This window comes from Vanessa atalanta, chromosome 15 (genome assembly GCF_905147765.1).
Source record: "Vanessa atalanta chromosome 15, ilVanAtal1.2, whole genome shotgun sequence".
Lineage (NCBI taxonomy): Eukaryota > Metazoa > Arthropoda > Insecta > Lepidoptera > Nymphalidae > Vanessa > Vanessa atalanta.
This window is the reverse complement of record NC_061885.1, coordinates 10,000,001-10,021,838: the sequence shown is the minus strand read 5'-3', so window position 1 is coordinate 10,021,838 and position 21,838 is coordinate 10,000,001. Positions and strand designations below refer to the sequence as shown.

Sequence of the window (21,838 nt, the reverse complement as noted above, 5' to 3'; positions counted from 1 at the left end):
CGCTGTGAATACACGACACGCTTCGCAGTCTTTTCCTTCCCGCGAAAATACGTATGTTGCGAAAATTTTAAAAAAGGAACTTTTGTGTTGCGTTTTTTTTTTATTTGAACTGAATTAAGTTCGGGATTGTTTTGTGATTGCAATTTTATGAATGAAAACTTTTTGGTGAGTAATATTTTAATTTTTTTTTATTTTATTTCAATATATATCATATCGTAATCTTTGAACTCTAAATGAATTTTAGAAAATTAAACGACATTTTTATATGGAGAGGAAAATATTTATGAAAATGAAAACTTTATATTCATAAGAAAACATTATTACTACTATTCTAATTCTAGAAAGAGGTTTCGTCTCGCAAAAGATTAGAACTATAATTATATAGGAAATATCTTTTTTACTAGTAAATCTTCAAGTAAATAATTTGATAATAACTAAGGCAACTTCTTATAAATTATTTTCATGAGACATTGTGGGCTACGGTTTATCTTATCATTTAATGGATTTTTTTTTCATACATTTTATGAACTGGGATAATATTTGAAGTTTAATTTTCCTTTATATTTAAGAAAGAATGAAACTTTTATGACCAAACGGCAAGAAAATTTGACAAAAGGAACCATTTCGGTAGGGTTCAAAACACAGGTATTATTTATGTATACACAAATGATTTAATACCTAAATCTTACGATTTCAAGGTAAATTGTTAAATGTTCCAACCCACAGTAATACCAACAATAGTTATTATGATTGATAACAGAAAACTATGTTTATAGTTATTTTTGCAGAAACATTCATAGAGTAACAATATCAGGACATTTTTTATTAGTGTAAAATTATTTCATGGCACCTTTTTGCTTCATAATATTGCTTTGCTCTTTTAATACTCAATCAATTCTGTAGATGGTCTGCAAACCACGAACCATTATGCAATTTTTTGGTGTTCTTTTTTGTATCTTCTTTGTCCTTATCTGGACTAACCACAATATGATTCCTCTATATTACTAGACTGAATATTGAAACATTTGATAAAGATTTATATTACCATAGGGACATAGTTCTTCTATTCCAAATTTAATAAACCGTTAATCGTAACAGTAACAAAACTTTGCTCATTAAAATCAGCTCAAATGATTCAAAATTCAGTTGCAGAATTTGATCTACACTTGCTTACTGTTTAAGTTAACTGAATGCGTATGTACTGAACGGTATATAAACTCAGAATGAAACTATAAATCACAGTATGAAATCTTATTTTTCTTTCTTGTTGAAGGTCTAATCCTTCTCCTTAAGATGAGATCCCTTTATCCAATGGGACATTAACAGCTGCGTCTAATCGTAAAGAAGTATAAAAATGTTTTTCTTAAATAACGTCATGAAACCTAAAAGTCACGCTGACGAATCGTTTTTATTTATATCGTATTGTACAGACCAGACCAGACCAACCAAGCAAGACCAAGACCAGCTTAAAATATCTAATGCGTGATCGAAGTCACTATTGAAATCGTTTTGTATTATTTATCGCCTCCAATGAAATCGTAAGTCTAAATCGACCCTTGGCTTTTGACTGTTTTATCGCTGGTATTTGTTTCATATCAACGACATTAGTTTTTGGTAATACGTTCCAGTTGACGCTATTGTAATCTGTAATAAATACATTTTGTTAACTTTTTAAATAAAATGATTATTTATGATATTACGAGCGATCCGCCTCGGCTTCGCACGGATACAATACTGTTAATATACTGCGTAATGTCTTACAACGTTCACAGTTTTTTTGTCATTAGACAATACAAACTGCTGCGTTCTAAATCTGTAATATCGTCAAAAATATTGATTTAAATTACATGCTGGAAAGAGCCATGTTGATTTATATGAAATGCACAATGTGTTTAAGGTACTCAATTGGAAAAGGATTAATGCTGTATTGTTTAAAATCGAAAATAAGCCATTATATCTCGTAATCTCGTAAAAACGTAAAGAATAAAAAATGGTTTTTGTGGGCTCTCCTAAGAGATAGACATATACCATCGCGGATTTTTATGAAGACCTTTTTAAGGTGTATTGTAGTACATTATTTTGATCTATATCGGAGGGTTCAGCCAGCGTTTGCAATGCGCAAAAAATGTTTTTATTTAAACCCCTAAAATATTGTGCATCTACTATATTATACATGTAAACATTCCTCTTGAATTAATCTTTTTTACATTAAAAAAACCGCATAGAGATCCCTTGTGAAATTTTAAAGACCTAAGCATACATAAGGACAGACAGCGGTAAGCGACTTTGTTTTATACTATGTAATGATAAAAAAAAAAATATGTTTATTTTTTATCTGTTAGTTTCTAACTTATGTTATTTATGATTAATATTATTATATAACTAAACTACAAAAGTAGTTTAAATATTTTTTTTAAACTATATATTTGTTACTGTGTTAAGTAATTTATCACCTAGTTATCTCTTAATCAGTTATCTATAAAAGATAGGAATATTCTATCGAATTTTTCTAGACATATCGGAGACAATATATTATACAAAATGTTTGAGTACCTATAGTATGTTATTTTAGCATCTTGGTTTCGAAGTCGTCTGGATCGACAACTCTCTCTTCGGCTTCAGCATATTAAACATTACCGCAACATGTATACTTATAGCCTATGTCCGTAAAAACATTATATAATATGTTATTGATATATTAATCGGATACGTTTTAACGTTAATCGGTAGAAGAAAAATAAACAAAATATGCATTTTCGTATTTTTATGAATGCACGAAATTAAATGCCGTTTGGTCTCTAGATACATATACAGCTGAACAACAATACAAACATTGAAATATATCAGTAAAAATATACACACACTCAAAAAGTACACACCCAAAAGGCACCAGCAGAAAGTTCCACCACCAATATTAGTTATATATTTGTAAAAGAATAGTATAGTAGTAAGTCGCTTTCCGCTGTCTGTGCGCTGATATCTTTAAAGTTAGGTAACGGACTTTAACGCAGTTTCCATCAATAAAAAATCTAGAGAAACCGTAAAAAGAACAACTTCTCTTTTTATGTTTGTTCTTTAATCTAATTTTGCACATTGCAAATTTGTGACGCCTCATACATAGGTACTTAGATACAAATAATATGGATGAAATTAGAAATTCATATCATAGCTATATTATTGGCCTTTCATTACGCGGCTATTTCATTATTTTTGATTTCAAAATGCTTTACAAATATTTTAATAACAAATTTTTGGTGAATAAATGATCCGGAATAAACGTAGGCAAATTTTTAAATTACATATTATAGTAAAATTATGCAACGGAAATTTAATTGGAAAAATCTAATCATAACGATATTGCATACGATAAATCGATAACCAAAGGCTTGATAAAGCCTAAAGGTTGAGGCCTACATAAATAAAAAAATAGTTAATATTTTCGCTGTAATCCGCGTCTGTGGCGCTGACAGATGAATAGAGAGACAGGACCACAATAAGAAAATCCAATCTTTTAAAATTAAATTTTAAGCTCTGCACAGATAATCGCAAACTTCATAGACCGCTAAAATTTCAGTCTTTGCCGTTGAAATATATTTAAATTGATAAACAAGATTTATTTATTTTGAATTCGCAACAAGATCTCGGAAGCTGAGCATATTCCATCGTTTTGCAACTTTTTATTTAAAATTATTTGAAAAGAATGTCGATTGAATACATTTCTGAATTGTTTAACTCTATTTTATAAAATATAAGTTGTCCTTGTTTTCAATTGAATTCTCATATAACTTAGGAAATTTATTGAAAGACATAATTACTTCTAAAGCGGAATAATTTTTATTTTTCGTATAAATGAACGCAATGTTTGTATAAATCAATGATGTAGCTGGTACAAAACAAAATCATGTTAATATGATGATTCACTTTTGATTGACTGGTAAAATTATCAGACTATTTTGATTTTTTTTACATTGACCTTACTCTTAAATTTAATTCAATCTTAAATCCAAATTTGAAAACGATATAATTGATCTCCATTTCCCATAATGAGTTGTAATTTTTTTTATCATAATCAATGAATTGTACCATTTGTTAAGTCAAAAGCAGATGGACAATATGTTATGTGTACATAAACATAACGAAATTAAAACACTTAAACACATTGAAATAAGTATGATTAGTATAAATTAATATAACATTAGTAAATTAAAAAAAATGTCCTTTAGTTATTATGTTTATTTCATGAAGCATAAAAGTTACATGAAAAAATTATATGTGTTAACTTTTATGGTGATCGATATAGAAGTATATTAATCACAAACAGACGTAGCAACATTAATTTATATATACTTAGTGGTAAGGCTTTTTTCAGGTCCGTCTGAGTACGTACCACCTACTCGTCATATATTACCGCTAAACAGAAATACTTAGTATCGTTATGTTCCGGAGTGAAGGGTGAGTGGGCCAGTGTAACTACAGGCACAGGGGACATAAAATCTTAGTTCCAGTTATATTAACACCGTCAACAGGCTGGCTGAAAAACCGTGAATTAAGGGTGAAACCAGTGTAACTGTAAACACAAGAGCAAGATCTCCGATCCCAAAGTATGCGGCGCTTTAATACAATGTAAGGGAGGGTAATATTGCTTACAGCGACGGTGACCACAAACCATTAGGAGGCCCATTTGCCGGTCCGTCTACCTAATACATAATATATATCATATAATCTATATGTGTCAATGAAACAGATAGGTACCATTTTATATACACTTATAATTGGAAATTAGAATATAAAATATATGTAATTTTCAATTATAATTATGATAAATTTTCAACCAAACTCTAGTAGGAATATAGGGACTTTATAGGGACGTACTATATATTCATACGTAGCACGTCACTATATATTATATATGATAATATAATATCTATTATAATTGGTATTATTGTACATCATTATGTTAATTATATGCAAATTAATATTATGCTAAGAGTCATATCATTGTTACATGTTTCTCTAAAATAAAAAAAAATAAAAAAATATTTCACTGAAAACAGCGCAACGGTCATTATAAAGTTATGAATAGATACATCGCATCGCTTCGAGCACTCGGATAAATGCATAATGTACACTAGCTTAATAATTATTAGAGCACTTTGTATCTCATATCCGACGACACGGGATTTACTCACAACCACTGTAGTTATTTAAATTTACAAACGAGTTTTTGTAACTTAATGAAAACCTTTTTGCGAAAAAGCATATTGCATGTAATTTAATTAAAAAATTGACTATACGACATTTGATACTGATAGACAAAACGTTTTCTCATAAAACAAATGAAAAAACAATAATTGTTTTCCTACTACATTAAGACCTTGACTTCAACTGCCTCATTAGACTATTGGCTATAAGGTCCAGGATCTTGGACCCTTATAGTATTTTGTACCCACTGATAAAAAGTTATTTGGTTTTTTCCTTAAGACATTCTTAGTATCAGCTCGGAGTCTGGAAATTGAAAATGTTGACACGACCCATTCCTAGGAAAGCACGTAAAACCGTTGGTCTTGAGCCAGAACTTTTTTCGGATTGCATTTGCCGTACCATCACAGATGGCTAGTCTTCCTTGAGAATGATTCACATAAACGTATCCATCATTCATTTAAATTTATTTTTATAATAAAAGTTGAGTAAATAAACAATGTGCACACTTTTATAAAGTAAGTAAAAGATTTAATTTCAATTTTGAAATAAACATCACGCTCAAATGTGGTCTTACTGAATTAATAATTAAATTACACATCGTCCAATAGGAAAAGTGGATTATCAAACATAGTTTGTACAAACCAATGAACGTGTGGCATTTGCTGTTAAATTAGTCCGTGGTTTTTAACATTACGCATTACTCTAAAATTTGTATATTTCAACGTTAAATTGTAAGGAACGTTAGCTTATAATAAATCTAGAGTTAAGTTTCTAGTTATTTAAGTGTGTTCATAATTTAACTGGAAAAGACAATTTCCTTATGACGAATATGTGTCGTTTATAAGTTTTCGACATCCTCCAATCTTTGCTAGATTTATTATAAACGAATGGTCCTTAAAATTTTTCGGTAACACACGTAAATAACTGTGATAATATTTGTCTATTATTAAAGTAGTACGGAAATTTTATTTGACCTTGAAACTAAATCCATTTAGCACGATCCGAGATTAGTCCGAATGTGTTTGTAAATAGAATATTTTATCATGTAATATTGTAAATAGTATAACGTAATATTAAATAGACGTTTAAATCTGTTGGAATCTAAACATAAGCATATGTTGGTAGTTGAACGAGTTTTTAATGAATCGCCGACGAAGCGAAAATTTAGATCCATGTGAGTTTAATTACAGACACGAGGCATTCATTTAGAATTTTAAAAAAAGCATTTGTTTGAATATACCACCTTCATGTACGACAAAGGTGATAGCTGACAAAGCAAATAATTTCTCAGTTCGTGAAACACAAAGAAAAGAAAAATGAATTTTAATCCAAAGAGATTTTTTAAATTAAAGAGGAATACCTCTGAAAATTTACCTTATTGTTAATAATCACCATCGATCACACTCACTTGCATTGTAAGCGTAAACTAATCTGCTCTAATCCTTACACTAAAATATTGTATTTTTAGTTCATACAGATCCACCTATCGCAGCCAGCCCGTTCGGTTAGTAATAACACGTTAAGCAAACTGAGTTCAAATCCGGCCAAACACCAGTGAATTTTCAGGCGTTTATAATTCATTCCCTTCCTGGCGGTATAGAAAAACATTTTGAGAATGACTTGGTTTCGGTTATTCGCTGGTTCCCTGCGTGTAGATGTGGAATTCACTGGCGCTGAGTGTAGCGGAAAACCTACTAAAAAGTCAGCGTTAGTCTCTCCTTCAGCTCGGAGGGAGCGGAGGTATTATTGGTACAACGGAATCACTTACGTACACACCCGTGACGTTCCAATGATTCGACTGCCTATGCGGACTTACAATCTGCAAGGGGTTTCTCGAGTACAGAGAAACCCTAGTCCCTGCGTCGATTTTCTTATTCAACCATGAAATCAGTACCAACTAAATACAAAGGACAGCAGAATAACTGCTTAGATGGTGGTACGTACCCAGATGCTCTTGTACAAAATCTTTCACCGTTATCTCGAATAAAATATAAAGTTGATTTTCACTCGTACCTACTCGTACACGCCGATGTAACTATGTCGTAAATACGTGACATCATTTGCAGCTTATCTCTGATACATTAAAGTGCTCTATTTGATCGATATATTTCGGGATAAAGACGTAAGCCTTTGATGCAATTTGAAATTAGTTTCATATCAGCTTGCGATTTTGTACTTGTCACATTTTTAACGATAGGATTGAAACTATTTATCTTTTGTGTACGTATAAAAATATGACAATGCAACTTTGATAAATAACGTTTGTATATGAGTTGGAATTGGCAAGGAGGTTGCATAGCATTGTGTCAACTGTACTAGTGTCGACGGTAGTCATTGTTATGGGCTTTAGTTTTAAAAATAAAACCCGTACAATAAATTCCATTACGTTTTCATTCTTTTCAAAACAATACAAGCAAACTACATCTATATTCATTTAAAACATGGAAATCGTATCTATAATTATCTAATATATATATTTAACTGGAAAACATGATAAGTCTCTTTTGATAATTCTTTATAAAATATTCCTTTGAATTATTAGATCCTGCTTCAAATGAAAACTGAACAATTTCATTGCCAATATGGACACTGTTGTAAAAATATCGTTCCATACTTTCTAGAATAAATGACAGAGCAATTTCGAGAGTCGAATTGGGTGCGGGGTCATATAATATATCGCAATTACAGTAATTATTTTTTAGAATAATATTACTGATCTAATTTTTTTTATGTAATGAGTAGGAAAATGGGCCACCTGACGATAAGTGGTTACGATCACTCATAAACATGGGCGTCGTAAGAAATATTAACCAGTCCTTAAAACTTCAATGCGCCACCATCCTTTGGAACTAATATTTTATATCTCCTGTGCATATTGTTAGACTGCCTCACTAACCTCCCAAATTGGATTACAACGATAATGAGTATTTATTATTGATGGTAAAAAACGGCAAACGAGCTGGAGGCTCACCTGACGGAAAGTGACTTCCACCGCCCATAGACATCTATATATATAATAGTTGGGATCAAATATAATTGTGGTTATGTATCAAGAAACACTCAATAACAGCCTGGAATCAAGTCTGATTTTGACGGATGTTTCAGAACGCATGTAACATATGATCCTGAAGGCAAAGGTATTTGCTTTTTGTTTTTTCAATGACATAACTAGAAAGCAATAACGTCATACTCGAAACGTGTAAGCTCTCGAAATACTTTAAGATATTTAAAGTTTTTGTACCAGTCTTCAGCTAGCAACTCCAATGTTATGTGAGCTTGGATTTCCGTAAATAAACTTGACTCTTGGATTTCCCGACCTTTAGTCTAATTCTATCTATACTTATGTTATAAAGATTGTTTTTATGTAGAAAGTTATCTCCGGATCCAATGACCCAATTCTAAAAATGTTTAGACTAGAAAGCTATATTATTGTTGTACGCTAAAGAGTAAATCATAGTTATCATCCGGGGCGGATCTTTAGTAGCAATACAAAAGGGCTTTTTTCATTATTGATGCTCTAATTTTTATTACTGGAGTTAGAGCAATGATTACAGGGAATCTAATGTCACTAGCTGTACACAGGGTCGGGCCCTATAAACTACGGTTGGAAGGCATTGAAAAAGTCTCAGTCAGGGCGTTAAGGGCAGACGTTTTTTAATACTTCGTCTGAATTGGTCCTATATTACACGTTAGGTAATCGAAATAATTCACAGCTGTAATTTAGTTGTGTATAATTTAATTAAAGAGACTTAAGAAACTCGTTTATCTTCACAAAGGGTATGTAATTGCACTTTGTTCGATTATCTATTCTGTCTTCCAATTCGAATATAGACTTAGAAAGCTGATAATCAATCCTCCTCTCAGCAACGATAGATACTATTTGATGTTTCTGTTGTAACGTCAGTCAAACATTCAAATCTATCTTCCGTTAGTTCCACCCAAATGTGAAATGTTTATTTGCAACTAATTTAACAATGCATAAATAATTATAAAATCTACAATAAATTTACGAACAGTAAAAAATCGTACAAAGTTACCCTTTCCATTTACATCGTCAAGTTGAAATTTTCAAATTCAAAAAGTCTTTCGTATCGGATGATTAGTGTTTGTAACATGATTCAAATTACTAGATTTAGTCGTTTTGATTGATAGTGCATTGATAGTCAGATATAATAAACGATTTATGAATTATATCATACGCTAGCTGAACCTTCGGCTTTACTCGCGCGAAATTTATAAAACACAAAATTCCCACGCCCGCCTCTCCCTTAGGGGTGGAGTTGCATACAATCTTTCTTCGTTCTTAACGGATGTTTAGACCCTAAAAGGAACCTACCTGCCAAATTTTAAGTTTATAGGTGTTATAGTTTCTGAGATTTCTTGATTAAACAGTGAGTTTTAATTCTCTTTTATATATACAGATTAATCATTATAAGATATTCAAACCCGAGTCTTTAATGCTATTTTGTATGTAAATCCGGAATCTACATATTCGTTTTTTGTTTCCAGCACGAAAATCTCGTAAACAATAGCGTGTGTACGAATTCTTTTCTCATTTATCGCTTTTAATTAAAAATCAAATAAAAGCATATAAAGAAATGCTGAGCCTTTAATTATTCCTGGAGACCTACTTTTTGTTAATTAATAAGTTCTAAATTCATTCAATTCATTCAATCTACTAATTAGCAATTTTAAATTAGAATTGCTAATTAGTAGATTTTCTGGTACTACACACACTTGAAACCATAGTAACGCCGTTTGCTGATTAAAAGGTAGCTACATGATTACACTTACTATCCACTTTAACGCACGAGTCGTACCCTTATATTACTGAACAATAAAATTGTTCCACATTTGTGTAAATAATAACGGCATAGTTGTAGTATTCAATAAGTAATTGTAGTCGTCGATATACATGTGTACGCAGTTTATTCTTATGAAATTTAAATTTGGAGCAAAAAACAATGTCTGTGGTATCTGTGGGGAAAATAATAAATAAAAAAACGGCTTACGTAAATGAAGATTATGTAGTTCTAAATTTAAATTTGAGATAATACTAATTTGGGATATAAGAACGTTTTTTTCTTTGTGAAATATTTAGTATCAGTAAAGATACACTGTATTTGTTGAGCACGTACGTCTCTCTCCGGTCGAGTCGGGTTGCTGTTTGCGCAAATATTTACGTGTGTAATATAATATCTAAGCAACGCTATAATGATTAGTCTCCGTTGAAAGTTGCCTTCGTGTCTGAAATCAGAAAATATTATCTATAGTAATATTATAAATGCGAAATTAACTCTGTCTGTGTGTCTGTTTCTTATGGTCACTAAGTATAATCTAATGAAACTTGTTATGATGCTTTAACCTCCAAGGCTTACTTTTTTATGCCTAACACCTAACGGACAACCCCTACGACGTCAGGTTTGGTTTTATTATTAATAATATTTGATTGATAGTATTTTTTAATTAATAAGACGATAATAATAAACCTTAGTTAACTGAGGATTAAACAATGAGAAGGAAACTCACGAAGACAATTAATATATGCTTTAGAAATTATCGAAGTTTTGGGATTCTAACTATAATATGTGCTGGCATTCCTGCCGTTTACTGTCATGTAATACGTGTAGGTCGTACCATCAAGACGCGACTAGATGTATCACTTGAAACAAAAACACATCTATTTGTATTCGGTAGCCGCGACAATATTGACTTTCAAATGCCAACAATCAATCCAATCTATAACATATACATTGCGAGAGATAGTTATCCGCGAACAATATAAAAAATACCGCCTTCCATCAGCTGAAATAATATCACCTTTCCATGAATAAAGATTATGCGATATGGCGTACGGTTTTCTATACAAAATAAACTCACCTTTTATGACTTCGGTATAAACATAAACAACGATATTGTTTTGCCTATTTTGATTTTAATTTATTTTGAAAAGTAATATTAAAATAATAGATATAATTTATAGTAAATTATAAAAAAAAATATTTGTACACAGTAGTAGTTTCAACTAAATAGGCGCCAGATCCCAGATACTGAAATCATATTTTTCCGCTGAATTTTGATATTGATAATTCATTTTATTTAAAATAGATATACCGACTATACCACCAAAGTCACCAACTATAGATACTTGTATCCTTATCCTTGTATGGAATATTAATAATCTATTATAACCAATGCTACTGTATGTCTGTAGCCACACTGGATCACTTTAAATAAAAATACACTTTTTCCTATTAGGCTTTTACGAGCACTGTTGACTTGTCATTTTAGAGAGCTGTATTTACTGACTACACTGAATGTAGATTTCACCGAGAAGAACCGGCAAGAAACTCAACCTTTAAACTAGATTAAAAAAAATGCTTAGTTTTGCTGCTTGGCGGTAGGCTATGAGATTTATTTATTGTACCTCAACTTAATCTCACAAGTGAAGAATAACAGATTGCGGAAACATGCATGCACTCCGTGTCATATATGTGAAGGCAACAATCTCTTCCTTCCCCTTTAATAGGAAGGGAGACTCCACCCACTGGTGGGACATTAATGAGGTGTCAGTTTACTTGTGGGCTAGCAAAATATGCTGAGTTAACAACATTTTGCGACGTTATGATAACACTGCATTTAAAATTCAATTATATTTACGATATTTTATTTAAAACTCAACTATTTTTACTATTTTATTTAGAATTTAATTATTTTTACTTTTGTTTTTTTTTCATGTAAAAAAAACGACGTATAAAAGACGTATAAAATATGGAAAGCTAGTTTCTTAACTCCAATTTTGCTAATAAATACATCCTCACAATTACCATTATTACCATACCCTTCCCGACTTCACTCAGGCACAAAAGGGAATTATATACATTTAGAACGATTAAAGAACAAACACAAAATGAAAAAATCATATTTTTCTCCGGGTTAGTCAGGAACGCTGATATTATCTGTTTTTCCATAATATAATATACATAATTCTATTTATTTATGAAATCCGCATTAAATCTGTTGCGTTGTTTATAAGATCTAAGCGTACAGACGGCGGAAAGCAATTTTGTTTTATGTAGAGATTTCTATCACCAAATCCTGCACACACTTCGACACAATAATTTATAACAATAAAACCTCGGGTGCTTTGTTTAAATCTAAAACTTAAATAAAGTTCTTTATTAAACTAACAGTGTTCAATAATAACATAATCTTTGAAATTTAATAAGTGAATAATCAAACTTGTCAAATGCAGATTTTAATGACGGTATTTATGCATAAAGGCATTAAATGTATTAGTAAATATTCTTTTTTTTTTCATAGTTGTATGTTACTGGTGAAGTTCGCAAATATGCAAACTCAATACTGTCCAGGTAGAAATGAGAATGCATGGAGTGTTTTCTGTGTATAACTTTCACGGAATTAAATTTAAACACCTAACAGTTCAATTAGATTCACAAAGAATAATATAAGTTACTCTTTAAATTTCAAACAATATTAAATTGTATATTTACTATAAAATATATCGATATATTAACAAGATACTTAATCAATTAATTTCATTATGATATTAAAATTCATTTATTTACATAAATATATGTACAAATAAAAAAATCAAAATAGTTGGCGTATTAAGATAAAAAAACACTCCATATACATTAATTAAAATATACATTAAATTTTATAATTTTAATATAATTACACAATTATGTCATTATAGTAAAAATTTCAACAAGCAATTATTATTAATGATATAGACATATTGGATAATTACACAATTACGATTCTCATTTATATTTTAACGGCTTATTTACTTTGATATAAATAATTATTGACACTAAGGATTCCAATTAAACCAGATAAAATCATATATAAACAAGCAATATGCTCTTGACTGACAGCAGTCATGCATAATAGGTTATTTGACTGGTTTTTAAAATCCATTTTGCATTATTTAGCAGAGGTTAAGGAACCCAATAAAAGGTGTTTTTTTTAATTCTAGTACATATATGCTACCGCCAACCCGCATTGGAGCAGCGTGGTGGAATATGCTCCAAACCTTCTCCTCAAAGGGAGAGGAGGCCTTTATCCCAGCAGTGGGACATTTACGGGCTGCTACTACTACTACTACTACTACTACATATATGCTAAAAAATATCAAATTAAAAATTTCATATTTAAATAGCGCGCGAAAACGCTACTTTGACAATATGGCGCTGCAATGGGGTCGGTGACGTCACTTACCTGTATTGCAATCTGTGACACATATAATCCACATATAGTAGGCAAACGAGGATAACAAGCAAGTGACGTCATCATAAGCCTGCCCAATTACGAGCGATTTGTGTCACGTGACAAACGTTTAAAAAATGCATTTTTATTTATGAATTTTTGAATAAATTAATTATTATTTTCAACTTTCGTTAATAAATAGCCATTTTTAAACTCAAAATATATACTAATTACAATAATTGACACTTTATTTTTCAATGGCCTATTATAATACACATACATAGAGCGCACACATCGCAAGCACAGGTGCACTTTCTATTATCTTGTGCATTATATGCTCTGTGTAGTTTGCTGGTTTCCCTTGACATTGGCCGATGTTGTCAAAATCGGTCATCATCATAATACGTTCCTAAGCCATTCGTGCATCTATGATGAATCTTTAGTGAGTAGTTCTGGCCTTTTTTCATTTGTCTTTCAATATAAATGTATATAACCTTATTCTACCTGTCCGAAACCAGGACCAGAAGCTGATTGCATATAAAAAACACTTTACCGAACTAATATTTAACGATTAAGTCGTATAGAATTTATGCTTTTAATGCGCTAGCATAAATGTTTCCTTATTTATGAACGTGTTTATCACAGTATCACGCCGAAATTTGTGGACGGATTCAAAGAAGGCTTAAAGCAGAGTTTGTTTTAATTATCCCATATAATATCATAATAGGTATATTAATTCTAAGGCAGTATGTAGATCTATGGAATTCGATAAGGCATATTATACATACACTTAAACAAAGTAACTTAAATCTTTTTTTGAAATCTATTCTGGTAAAAATAACTACAAAATATGATGTATAAATGTAAAGATAATTTGCGTGTAGGAACGATCCACCTGATGGTAAGTGGTCACAACGCCCCTTAGACAATGGCACTGAAAGAAATATTTAGCTTCCTTCGCATCACCAATGCGCCGCCAACTTTATAAAAATTTAGAAAAAAGCGGTTATTTTAATATTACAAACAGACATTCCAATTTTATTATATGTATAGATTTATCTTGTGATTTGTTGCCACTTAATAATATTCTATACAATGTAATAAATATTACTTATTCTAAAAATTAATAAAAATTATATTTTAATAAAAACATATTTAGTTATAATATTTAATTATTTTAACTAATAATGTATTAATATTCCTTTGTTATTGAAGCGTGAGTTTTCTAATCTAAATCTCATCCATTTGAATAGACGGTTTTTTTTTTAAATTATGATTTAGGCGAAGATATCATTTTACATCGTCATACATTTAATTATATATTCCAGTAATACAACATCGCTTAATATTCTAATAAACTAAATAATCTGATATTTTCTTAAATTCGTATCTGAACCTATTTAAATAAACACAGCCTTAACAACGTTTACTTAATCAACATCTCCCTTACGTAAACGACTTACAATAAGCAACCCTTCTTATTTAAATAGGAAGGATAAATGAATATCTATCTTGCTGTAGAATGATATGTAACATGTATTAGTGTATATGTATTAAAATAAATCTTTCCACTCAAGGGCGTGGGCCTCGATTTATAAATCAATTTTTTTAAAACGATAAACACGCCTACAATAAATTGTAATTTCTTTCCTACTTACGGTTACACTAGAATTAATAACATTAAGTGCTTAAATATATACAAATATTAATTAAAAATAGTTACTGTACAAATCTTGACTGCGTGGAATTTTGGCAAGAATGCTAGCAGCATTTCCCCGTTGAATCGCAATTCCGATCCTCTGGCCTAAAAACGAAACCTGTCACTAGTGGAGGCAATAAGGCGAGGTATTACACTTAAACATAATCATCTTATATATTAATAGCGTACGCCGATTTTTGTTCCAGTGATTATGGGACGATGGATCTGCATATAAAAATTTACAGTTATGGTCTCATTTTGAAGAGCTACAGCCGTAGATGCGCAGAAAAATAAAGAGGATTCTTGTTTACAATTTACTAAATAGTTACGATTTAACAAATAATTATTTTTAGAGAGCGGAAAGAAGTTGCTGACCGGTTACATAGCGGCACTACAGCTGTGTGAGAAAAAATAAAATTAAAGTAAATTGTCATCATTTTTTTTTAGCATTAGCAGCCTGTAAATTTTCCCACTGCTGGGCTAAAGGCCTCCTCTCCCTTTGAGGAGAAGGTTTGGAGCATATTCCACCACGCTGCTCCAATGCGGGTTGGCGGAATACACATGTGGCAGAATTTCGTTGAAATTAGACACATGCAGGTTTCCTCGCGATGTTTTCCTTCACCGCCGAGCACGAGATGAATTATAAACACAAATTAAGCACATGAAAATTCAGTGGTGCCTGCCTGGGTTTGAACCCGAAATCATCGGTTAAGATGCACGCGTTCTAACCACTGGGCCATCTCGGCTCAATTCCTCGGTAGTATAGTGGTGAGTATCCCCGCCTGTCACGCGGGAGACCGGGGTTCGATTCCCCGCCGAAATTGTCATCGACGAACTCCAATTCCAACTGAACTAATGTATACCATTTGACATTAAAGATTTCATATAAAAAAGGTTTCATAATTTTGGCGGCAAATGTAGATGAGCGACTTGCAGTTTACAATGAAATGAAATCAAAACAAAACCTGTCATAAGTTTTGAAAGTCTAAAAAAAAAAACCTTTCGAATAAACGCGAAGTTACGCGGGAGTACTTGATAATAGTTACTAATGCATTTTATTTATATTCAGTCTTGACTTGAACGTCCAAATTATAATGCTAGTGATATACAGACGCTGTAGTCGAATCCTAATCTTGACTGTGATCATGAGGCATGTGTAACGCTTTATATGGATGTAAAAAGTACAGGAGAAAACGTATCCGTCACAATATGCTTGACTGAAGTAAAAGGAAAAAAAATGTAAATATCGATGTTTGTTACTCTTTCACAAAATTTTGAATGGATTCTAATGAAATTTTACAATAATATAACTTATACGTCAGAATAACAGATAGGCAATATTTTTTTAAGATATATTACTTATAATCAAACGCTAAAATCCGAGCGAAGCCGAGCTTGAGAACTATTAATTCATAATTGATGAAACCCAATTAATAAATATTAAGTACAATGATTGAATTCCATTTCGCATTGAGAATATTGGTAAGTATGAATTGTGATCATAGTAGTACGTGCCTTTATAATAAACCCCCCTAGTCGGATCTTCCTATTCTACAACTGCAGGAACTCACTGTCATTTATCAAAGGGAAAAGTTAAGATCATAATATTTCTACCGGACTTGTATGGTTTTATAAAGGCGGATAGCAAGAGAACTAATTCTGTGCCATAATTTATAAAGAAATGAGAATGGAAAAATAAAAGCCAACCTTAATGCACTATAAAATGGTTGAAAATCAAGTGACAAATCATTTAATTAGTAAATATTAGTGACTAATAGGGCTGAATAAACTACTTTAACTGCGGTCTTCTGTAAATGAAATTGGCCTCTTACAGCGTCACGCCGTCACGTCGCGATACTTACTAGATAAATGTACTGTTGTGATGTCTCTCACATGCTGATGTCGGCATACGATCGTCCTATTTCGAACCAGCGTCAATACAAAATAACAAAATAAAAAAAAAAGGTATTAATTAAGATGAAGTTTTAGTGAGTTTTGTATGTCACTTAAGTCGTTACTGAATGCGACATTATTATTTGCTTATTAACAACATATGTCATGCTAAAAAATATATAGTATTATGATCCATATGTAAAGAAAAACTCTGAAATCAGAGCTAAAAAAAGGAAATTATTTTAATACAGAAGAAAAAAGTAGGCATTTATGTGGTCACCACTTCCAATGGCCATTGGCACCGAAATGATTTACATTGGCTTACTCCCATCATACCGAAACACAAGAGTACCAAGTATTGATGCTTGGCGGTAGAATATATGAGTTACCCAGAAAGGCTTGCACAAAGCTCTACAACATACTATACCAACAGAACACTAATTTTTAGGGTAACTTTTATATATATTAGATAGTGTAACTTCACATTATAAAGGTAACCATTTTTCACACGTCAAAGGTATAATTAAGGAAAGAATAATGATATAACGCTCATTGTTTGTTTGTTTGCTCTACGTCAGTATTCGAAAAACAATGTTGGCGTGTGACTTCTTACTAGAGTTACTTAATATTGAGACAAAATTTTGTTGGAGTTGCATTTCCGTAGCAATTTTATTTAATAATAATATTTTATTTAAATTCGCCTTTTAGATAGACGATTTTTCAAATAAATTTTAAACCAGATCAATTTAACCAATTGCTATAAAATTTTCCAAAAAGTTTTATGCTGGTTCAAAACTATTTATTTATTTACGGCTATATACGACTTATAGTTTTTAATCAGAAATAAATTTATATTTTTTGTTACGGTGATACGTGATTACGGCTTAATTGTAAAATCTATTACATTTCAAATGGGCAAAAAAGATTGTAAATGAAATTAAAAAAAGTACAACCAAATATTTGGCACGTAAGCTTACCCGAATTATTAGGCAATTCAGATAGACATCGCTTCACCCCATTAGGCGTCTAATCACCAAAATTTGTGATTACTGCTTTATTAATATCCTTATCAGATTAATCCTTGCGCAAAACATCAATGAAAATGACATGAATGGGTATGAATGACACGTTTAATCTGCCTTTAATATAACGCTATCTGTAGGACTTTCATTACGGAATGTGTCATATAACTTTCTATGATACGTCGAACACAGGAAATGACTGACAAAGAAAAACCTACAGGTAGCTGATGTTTTGTTTTTTTTTTTATTGTGAGCATTTTTTTTTTCATAACTTTAGTTAGGTTAGGCGCACAGGCAAATTAGCCAAACACAAATTCAAACTCAATTTTTTTAATTCAATATTATAGAATCATTACACTTACTTATTGATAGTCAAAGTAAATAGGTTGTCTGGAAGAAATGGCTACTTAGCCATAAGGCCGCCCGTTGTCCTCTACAATAATATCTAAATTTTTCTTGTAACATATTTTAATCTGTATCATGTGGTGTACAATAAAGTATAAATAAATAAATAAAGTGCTAGAACGCGTGCATCTTAACCGATGATTTCGGGTTCAAACCCAGGCAGGCACCACTGAAATTTCATGTGCTTAATTTGTGTTTATAATTCATCTCGTGCTCGGCGGTGAAGGAAAACATCGTGAGGAAACCTGCATGTGTCTTATTTCAACGAAATTCTGCCACATGTGTATTCCGCCAACCCGCATTGGAGCAGCGTGGTGGAATATGTTCAAACCTTCTCCTCAAAGGGAGAGGAGGCCTTTATCCCAGCAGTGGGACATTTACGGGCTGCTAATGCTAATGCTAAATAAATAAATAAATAAATAAACACTACCACCGGTTGGGAAAAGAAAATACCCTGGCCTGAGAAGAACCGGTGAAAGGAACTCAGGGGTTTTTGTCAAATTAAATATTTACATGTATTGAATATGAATAGAAATAGCCAGGAGGCGATCGTTTCAATCCCAAGCTATCAATCACAAACTCACTCATATCATAAATTTAGCAATAGAGGCATTTTTCTGGGATCCTGTTGTAGAACCGTACACATTGCCCCACAAAGGAGTTACTGACTCTATGCAGTCGAGTAACAGAAGTAACAAATTTGTATTTGTTCCTTGTACCAATGCTATGAGTATCGCTTTTCTCATAAAATCATTAATATGTTACCTTACATACATAACATCACAGAATATATACGTAAACAGATGAGATAGGTTAATAAGTACATCGAGTCATTTATAACAATTATTTATCAGTTTTCTTAGTCAGTAAAGGTCAAATAATCATAACTCAAATTCTTACTAAATCTAATCATCACTCGCTTTTTTCTAATTAATTAAATGATAAATTATATAAAATTGATATCAATGTTTATAGTTTTGGTTGATGATATAAAAAAAAGTGATAAGACATTATTATTATATATTATATATTTAACAGCGAAATGATACATTAAATACAGAATATTATTTATACCGAATGTAGGAATATTGGTTGTATATTACGATATGCCTTTTAGTATAATACCCAATAAACTTATTTTTAATGTATTTTCTATTACTTTTAAATGTTTAAATAATATATATGGGGAGTGAATCTGCAGGGAACATTGTTATTGATTATATATTTATAAATATATAAATAAAACAATTACGTATATGCTTAGCCAATTGTACACGTGTTACTAATAAATCAAACAATAAATATCAACTAGCCATTACTCGATGGACAATTAAGAAAATACCAATAGATTGTAAATTTATAATGTGTACAGCCTAAAACTAAAAAAAAAAAGTCAATACGAAGAAAAATGAAATCCTTTTTTTTACAATCTGAGAGTACAGCAATATCATGCAAATACATTTATTGTCATTACTAGGTTTGTTAGTATTTAATAAAAATGAATTTTATAATCTTATCGTACATATATTTAGTACCAACAAAAAGTAGTAGACGTAGCTTTTTGCTCATAAGAGTCTAGTTGAATTCTGCTCTCAATGTGAGCGAGACCACGAACAACAACTAGTGTTTAATAAAGTTGTCGCTCAAGCGATTTTTCTCAGGGCACGGGCGAATTAAAATTTCAAATTATTCCAAAGTTTCGTCCAATTTCAAAGTTTCGTTTTCGTAAATATTAATATCGGTTCCAATATTGGTGAATGTCTTATGATGATCGTTCAACTGCTTCGTTGGTTTAGTGGCTCAAAATTTCCAAACGGGTTTCAACCGACCAATAATGAGTTATTGTTTATTTTCGGTCACGGATTTTTCCTGCGTCTGAAATATCTCCAACTGTATCTGATTTATATTCTTTCGGATTATAAAAGTACGGAAATAGGAAATACATCCCGTTATGGATCGTAGTATTTATATTCTCATTTAATCGGCTATTATATAAAGCGTGGAGTTAATGCTTGTTGACTTCCAGGCAGGAGACATAGCATACATATATAATTGTATTTAATTAACATGACTGTATTTTTAGATGCTTAAAAAGAGTAATTACTGAGTATCTCCGGTTCTTCTCGGTAGAATCTACATTCCGAAATGGTGGTAGCTGTACTTTAAATAATTTGTTAAATGACGATTCAAAAGTGTATAATTTGATTTCGATTTTGATTTGTTGAGATTGGACAATGTGGTTGAAATCAGGCACTTGGCCTACACTAATACACTAATATCTTCTTTATTAGTCCGAGTCAATCCATATTTACACTGAAAAAATTGAAAAAATGTACAACGCCGTATAAATATACGTAGAATTATACTAAACTCAATGTAAATAAAACAACATAATTTTTGTTAATGTTAGCAAATATCTAGATGTCATTTAAATTTTAACGTTAGATTCAATTCCGTAGCTATTAAATTTTTAACCTTAATGGCTATTATTTCAGCCAACAGGCTACTTACTGAAATCGATACTGTAAATTTAGTTCTCAAGTTATGATTAAATAAAGTCCTTAATACCAAAACATAGGAGTTTTATTCGTATGACAAAATCGAGCTGATCGGATCTTATTATTTATCAAATAGCTCGATATTAATATTATAAATAAGAAATACAAGCGTCGTCACAATAACCAATAAATTTATTATTTAATCTTATATTAATGTTTTTATGAAGTTAATATTCCATTTTCATTTCCCATAGCGCGGCCTTTTTAATAATTTAACGTTTGAAAGTTCTACCCGAATAATTCGTGCCGCTAAAATATTAAAATCGTAAAATATTATCAAACATAAAGTAATTTCATTATATTATTTTTATGAGACCACTTAATGTAAAAACGTCTGTCTATCATTACAAAAACCGTATTTCACACAGAAGTTAAAAAAAAAAATAAGAGCGAAGAAATTATTTTTTGTGCTACACGCAATTATTGATGTCACCAGTACTGTGGGTCTGGAGACCCACAACAAACAACAACAATCATAGTAAAAAGGATTATCATGTTTGCATTAAGCAGTAAATATTTTTAAGTCCCTTTAATTGCAGTAATATGGAATTAAGTATTACGATTTTTTGGAACGTAATTATTTTACACGGCTTACAGCATCGTCACGTGAGACAAAAACGTTGTTTCAACTGTAGGACACCTTTGCCTCTCTTTCACTCTCTCCCTGTTTTTTTTCTATACGATTTTACATAACATTATTTTATTTTATTTTTTGTTATTGTTTCAATTCAAACGGGGTTCTAAATAGCAATCCTAATTATTTTCAAATATTGTTCATTTATTTCAACGTGTCTGTAATTAAATTCAAAATATGTAGCAAAAACAAC

At 31.1% G+C, this 21,838-nt stretch overlaps 1 protein-coding gene across 1 annotated transcript in view; it reads left to right on the top strand.

Moving 5' to 3' along the window:
- Positions 1–21,838, top strand: part of LOC125069451 (prolactin-releasing peptide receptor-like) — a 74,458-nt gene continuing 52,620 nt past the window's right edge. The window contains exon 1 of the mRNA XM_047678951.1: positions 1–165. The gene's annotated coding sequence lies outside the window, so the exon portion shown is untranslated. The remainder of the gene's footprint in view (positions 166–21,838) is intronic.